The sequence below is a fragment of the Brassica napus genome, chromosome C5, assembly GCF_020379485.1.
Source record: "Brassica napus cultivar Da-Ae chromosome C5, Da-Ae, whole genome shotgun sequence".
Lineage (NCBI taxonomy): Eukaryota > Viridiplantae > Streptophyta > Magnoliopsida > Brassicales > Brassicaceae > Brassica > Brassica napus.
The window spans coordinates 11,543,136-11,549,904 of NC_063448.1; the positions used below are offsets into that span (position 1 = coordinate 11,543,136).

At 45.3% G+C, this 6,769-nt stretch overlaps 1 non-coding gene across 1 annotated transcript; it reads right to left on the reverse strand.

The window, feature by feature from the left end:
* Nucleotides 1-762: 762 nt before the first annotated feature.
* Nucleotides 763-869, reverse strand: LOC125588073. The gene has a single exon (XR_007324468.1). It is a non-coding gene; the product is annotated as a small nucleolar RNA R71 (small nucleolar RNA).
* Nucleotides 870-6,769: the final 5,900 nt, after the last annotated feature.

Sequence of the window (6,769 nt, forward strand, 5' to 3'; positions counted from 1 at the left end):
CTGGTTCGACAATCATTTATACTACAGCATTTGTCTTAGGAGCCTTGAAAACTCCTAACATCAAATTGGCGCCGTTGCCAATTTCTGAGTAGATTTAAACACTGAGATTTAGTCAATTGCTTGAGACTAAGTCATTTTTATTTTCTTTTGCTACTGACTCTTCTTCACCTCCCTTTAATCTACAGGTGTATGAACTTGCGGAGCAGGGGTCCATCAAACCTAGTTCCAAGAGCAGCAGACATCAGAGCTTTAGAGAGAGAGTGTGCTAGAAAGAGAAGAGAAGAAGAACATCAGGCTCAATTGCAGAGACTGAACACTGACATGGGAGACGTTCATCAAGAAGATGCAGGCGTCAATGGCGCTAACAACAATGGTCCACCTAACCAACAACGAGCAGCTCGGCCCATTGGCACTTACGACCGTCCAAACATTCATGGTTATCGATTGGGAATCCGAGCACCCGCTGTGGCAGCCAACAACTTTGAGATCAAGTCAGGACTCCTCAACGTGATCGAGAACAACAAGTATCATGGCTTGGCTCTAGAGGATCCATTTGATCACTTGGACAGGTTCGACAGCTACTGTGGGTTGTCAAAAACCAATGGTGTCTCCGAAGATGCCTTAAAGCTCAAGCTATTCCCTTTCTCTTTAGGGGATAAAGCACGTCAGTGGGAGAAGTCTCTACCAAGCGACTCCATCACCACTTGGGATGACTGCAAGAAAGCATTCTTGGAGAAGTTCTTCTCTACTTCAAGAACTGCTAAGCTGAGAAACGAGATCTCCAGCTTTCAACACAAGGGCTTGGAAGGTTTCAGTGAAGCCTGGGAAAGATTCAAGGGGTACCAAGCTCAATGCCCACACCATGGTTTCTCTAAAGAGAGCTTGCTGAGCACATTCTACCGTGGTGCTCTTCCTAAGTACAGGCCAGACTGGATACAGCTAGTAATGGATTCTTCTTGGGGAGAACTGAGGAGGATGCAGAGGAGCTGGTTGACAACATGGTTAAGAGTGATGCAGTCTACAGTGGAGACCATGACAGAGGCAGTAGATCTGATGATAAGCAAACGAGGAAGGAGTTGAAAGCTCTACAAGATAAGATAGACATCCTCCTTGCTGATAAAGCTACCCAAGAGCAGCTGCACTTTGTTGGCAACCCAACCCACGAGACACCAGCTGTTGTCCATGAAGTTGAAGGTTTGGAAGGTCAGGAAGAGTTGTGTTTCATCAACAACAATGGTAGCTGGTACAAGAAAGAGCCCAACTTTCAGTACAACAACTACCAACAGAAATCCTATTCCAACAACCATCAGAGTGGTTACCAGCCTCGAAACAATCAGCAAGGCAGCTATCAACCACAGCAAAACCCTCCTCCTGGTTTCAACAACAAAGGCAACAATTCTTCCCAACAACAATCTAATCCCTCTACCTCCACCCCTCAAGTCAGCAGCACTGATGCTCTACTGAAACAAATCCTGGAATCTCAAACAAGAAGTGAGAAGCATGTTGGCTATGAGTTGAAGAATCTTCACTCAAAGATTGATGGGAGCTACAATGAGCTCAACAACAAGTTCAGAGCTTTGGAGAACCAGTTTGCTGCCATGAACACTCAACAAAATCGCCAACAAGGTTCTCTACCTGGAAAGTCTGAGCAAAACCCCAAGGAAACCATGAAAGCTATCACTCTCAGGAGTGGTAAGGAGTTACCTCAGAGAGCTCTCACCAAGGATGCTGAGAAACAAAGTGAGGGGGTTGCCATCACCATAGATGATGAAGTGGTGATTGTTGATGAGAAGACCAATGACGAGATCTTGGAAAAGATAGTGGAAGCCAAAGGAAAAGGAAAGGTTGGAGAAGAGAAGAAAACAGTTAAAGATGGTGAAGTTGTCACTCCTGCAAGTGAAAGTTCTTTTGTTCCTCCTGCCTATGAACCTAAGCTTCCATTCCCAGGTCGATTCAAGAGGCAGTTGCTAGAGAAGTACAAAGCTCTGTTTGACAAGCAAATGAGTGAAGTCCAGGTCACAATGCCCATTATTGATGCTTTCATGCTGATTCCTCAGTACAGTAAGTTCCTAAAAGATGCTGTAGCTGCAAAGAAGAAAGAGATGGAGGGCATGGTGATTCTCACTCATGAGTGCAGTGCTATCATTCAGAGGCTGGTCATACCAAAGAAGCTAGAAGATCCAGGATGCTTCACATTACCTTGTGCTCTTGGGCCTATGGTATTCGATAGGTGTCTCTGCGATTTGGGAGCTAGTGTCAGCTTGATGCCCCTATCTGTTGCTAAGAAGCTCGGTTTCACTCAGTACAAGAAGTGTAGACTTTCTCTGGTATTGGCTGATCGTTCAGTTAAGTACCCTGTGGGTATCTTAGAGGACCTCCCAGTGATGGTTGGAAATTATGAGATCCCTACAGACTTTGTAGTGCTTGAAATGGGTGAAGAAGCTCAAGACCCTTTAATCCTTGGAAGGCCTTTCTTAGCCACAGCTGGAGCCATTGTTAATGTGAAAGAAGGCAAGATTGATCTCCATCTGGGTAAAGGGCACGTTCTCCATTTCGACATCAAGGAGGTAATGAGGAGGCCAACAGTTCAAGGGCAGGTGTTCTACATTGAAGAGATGGACGCCCTTGCTGATGAAATCCTTGAAGAGTTGTCACTAGAGGACCCTCTACAGCATGCTTTGACTGTAGAGAAAGAGGCTGAGGTGGTTGAGAACCTGGAGAGTACTGCCTATGGGATGATGCTGGATTCACACCAGGGGTTTTTCAGTGAGGATCAGTACGAGGAGCTTCCCCAGATGGTTCACCAAGAAGTCTCAGTCACTCAACAAGAGGACAACAAGCAAGATGACTGGAGTGAACTTAAGGCACCTAAAGTGGAGCTTAAACCTCTTCCCCATGGTGTAAGGTATGCATTTCTTGGTCCTAATGAAACTTACCCTGTCATTGTGAGTAGTGAACTTACTGAAAGTGAGCTATCTGAACTTTTGAGAACACTTAAAAGATTTAGAAAGGCAATAGGTTACTCACTAGATGACATCAAGGGGATATCACCCTCTCTGTGCATGCATAGGATACATCTTGAGGATGAATCAATGACTTCTATCGAGCATCAAAGAAGGTTAAATCCTAACCTGAAGGATGTTGTAAAGAAAGAGATTCTTAAACTCCTAGATGCTGGTGTTATTTACCCTATCTCAGATTCTAAATGGGTATCACCTGTGCATGTTGTACCAAAGAAAGGTGGTATCACTGTGATTAAGAATGACAAGGATGAATTGATACCAACAAGAACCATCACATGTCATAGAATGTGCATTGATTACCGAAAACTAAACTCTGCATCTAGAAAGGATCATTTTCCATTACCATTTATTGATCAGATGCTTGAGAGACTTGCAAATCACCCATTCTATTGTTTCCTTGATGGGTATTCAGGATTTTTCCAAATCCCCATACATCCCAATGATCAAGAGAAAACGACATTCACATGTCCATATGGTACCTTTGCATATCGAAGGATGCCATTTGGTCTATGTAATGCTCCAGCCACCTTTCAAAGGTGCATGATGTCAATTTTCTCTGATCTGATTGAGGATGTTGTGGAGGTATTTATGGATGATTTCTCTGTCTATGGATCTTCGTTTTCTGCTTGTTTGTCAAATTTGTGCAGGGTCCTACAGAGATGTGAAGACACCAACCTTGTGCTGAATTGGGAGAAGTGTCACTTCATGGTCAAGGAAGGGATTGTGCTAGGACACAAGATTTCAGAGAAGGGGATTGAGGTGGATAAAGCCAAAATCGATGTTATGGTTGGTCTGCCTCCACCAAAGACAGTGAAAGACATCCGGAGTTTTCTTGGCCATGCTGGATTCTACAGGAGGTTCATCAAGGATTTCTCCTTGATAACTAGACCTTTGACCAGGCTGCTGTGCAAGGAAGCTACCTTCAGTTTTGATGTGGAATGCCTACAAGCTTTCAAGAAGCTAAAAGGTGAACTCGTTAGTGCCCCAATTGTCCAGCCACCTGATTGGGATTTTCCTTTTGAGATCATGTGTGACGCCAGTGACTATGCTGTGGGAGCTGTTTTGGGGCAGAAGAAAGATGGCAAAACCCATGTGATCTACTATGCCAGCCAAACCCTCAATGATGCTCAGATGAGGTATGCCACAACAGAGAAAGAGATGCTGGCAATTGTTTTTGCCTTTGAGAAGTTCAGGAGCTACTTGGTTGGGTCTAAAGTCATTGTCTACACCGATCATGCTGCCTTGAGACACCTTTTGGCCAAGAAGGATGCAAAACCCAGGCTTTTGAGGTGGATCCTTTTGCTCCAAGAGTTTGATATGGAAATCAAAGACAAACCCGGAGTTGAGAATGGAGTAGCTGATCATTTGTCCAGGTTGAGGGTAGAGTCTGGTATCCCTATTGACGAAGGACTTCCTGAGGAGCAGATCATGGCTATCGAAGCAGTGATAGCAGTCTGTGAGACTGGTAGGAAGCTGGAAGAAGTCCAAGCAACAGAGGAGAAAGAACCTTGGTATGCCGATTTAGTGAACTACCTAGCCACAGGAAAAGAACCTCTGAATCTTGTGGGCTATGCCAAGAAGAAGTTCTATAAGGATGTGAAAAGATACTACTGGGATGAGCCCTACCTCTACATTCTCTGCAAGGATCAGCTTTATAGGAGAGTGGTTGCAAATGAGGAGATTGATGGGATCCTTGCACAGTGTCATGGATCATCCTATGGAGGTCACTTTGCCACCTTCAAAACAGTTGCAAAAGTATTACAAGCTGGATTCTGGTGGCCACATATGTTCAAGGATACACAAGACTTTGTTTCGAAGTGTGATTCTTGCCAAAGAAGAGGAAACATCACCAAGAGGAATGAGATGCCTCAAAATCCAATCCTTGAAGTTGAAGTGTTTGATGTCTGGGGTATTGACTTCATGGGACCATTTCCATCATCTTTTGGCAACAAATATATCCTTGTGGCTGTTGATTATGTCTCCAAATGGGTGGAAGCCATTGCAAGCCCCACCAATGATGCTAGAGTTGTAATCAAGATGTTCAAGAGCATCATCTTCCCAAGGTTTGGAGTTCCAAGAGTTGTAATCAGTGATGGAGGTTCCCACTTCATTAACAAACTGCTTGAGGGACTTCTCAAGAAGAACGGTGTGAAGCACAAGGTGGCAACTCCTTATCATCCCCAAACAAGTGGCCAAGTTGAGATTTCTAACAGGGAGATCAAATCTATTCTGGAGAAGATTGTGGGGATTACAAGGAAGGATTGGTCCAATAAGCTTGACGATGCACTTTGGGCTTATAGGACAGCGTACAAGACACCACTGGGCACCACACCTTTCAACCTAGTGTATGGGAAAGCTTGCCATCTGCCAGTGGAGCTTGAGTACAAGGCACTATGGGCAATAAAGTTGCTGAACTTTGACATCAAGAGTGCCAAGGAGAAAAGGCTCTTTCAGCTACACGAGCTTGATGAGATAAGAATGGATGCTTTTGAGAACTCAAGAATCTACAAGGAGAAGACTAAGGCTTTCCATGACAAGAATATCCTGAAGAGAGAGTTTAAAGAAGGAGATCAAGTTCTTCTCTACAACTCTAGGCTGAAGTTGTTTCCAGGAAAGCTTAAGTCAAGGTGGTCCGGTCCTTTCAAAGTCAAGGAGGTTAGGCCATATGGAGCAATAGTTTTGTGGAGCACTGATGGAAGAGACTTCACAGTCAATGGACAAAGGGTTAAGCTCTACATGGCTACTGCACCAGAGGAAGATGGAGTTTCAACTCCACTGTCTGATCCTACCCCGGCCTAATCTAAAAGGAGGCAAAGTCAAGCTCGGGACTTAAAACAAGCTCACTTGGGAGGAAGTCCCATGCGTATCCTTGCATATATTGCATTGGTATTTTCATTTTTCATCTTATTGCATAAAAAAAAAAAAAAAAAAAAAGAGAGAAGTTGTGTGCAGGTGCTTGATCGGTTCAGTTTTGAGCAGGAGTCGTGCGTGGGAGCGAGGTCTCACAGCGACACCTCAAGGTCGCTCCAGCTGGGAGCGAGGTTTCGAGAGCGACACTCCAAGGTCGCTCGCGTTTTCGTCGCCGGATCAAGAAAAATCGCCTCAGAGCGAGGTCTCGGAGCGAGGTCGAAAGGTCGCTCCAGATGGGAGCGACGTTATGGGAGCGACACCTCGGAGTCGCTCGCGGTTTCGACGAAACGGACCTCAAAAAAAAAAAAAAAAACTGACCCGGAGCGACGTCCTAGAGCGACACCTTGAAGTCGCTCCAGCTCAGAGCGAGGTTTCTAGAGCGACACTCCAAGGTCGCTCGCGTTTTAGTCGAAACACGACGCGAGGAAACGACTCGGGAGCGACCTCTCCCAGCGACACCCTCACGTCGCTCCCGAACCGGTCCAGGTAAGTTTCCTAACTCTAAACCCCGGTTTAATTCAAGTAAACCGACCCTAACCACCCTAGACCGAACCGGACGACCCTAAACCTACCCCAACCCCTGCGACTCCATCTCTATCACTCTCCCCTCCTCTCACAAACTCACAAACTCTCTCAAACTCACCCACACCAAAATTCCCAAAACCTTCTCAATTCTCACCCAAATCAACTAGTTCTTGTTTCTAAATCCAAGCTTTCGCCCCTGTAGTCTATTCTTCACTACCCATTCACCATTTCCTTTCATCCAGAGCAAGGTGAAAATGGTTAAGAAGACCAAGGGAAGGTTGGAAGCTGAGAGGCAAGAAGCCGAAAGTCAA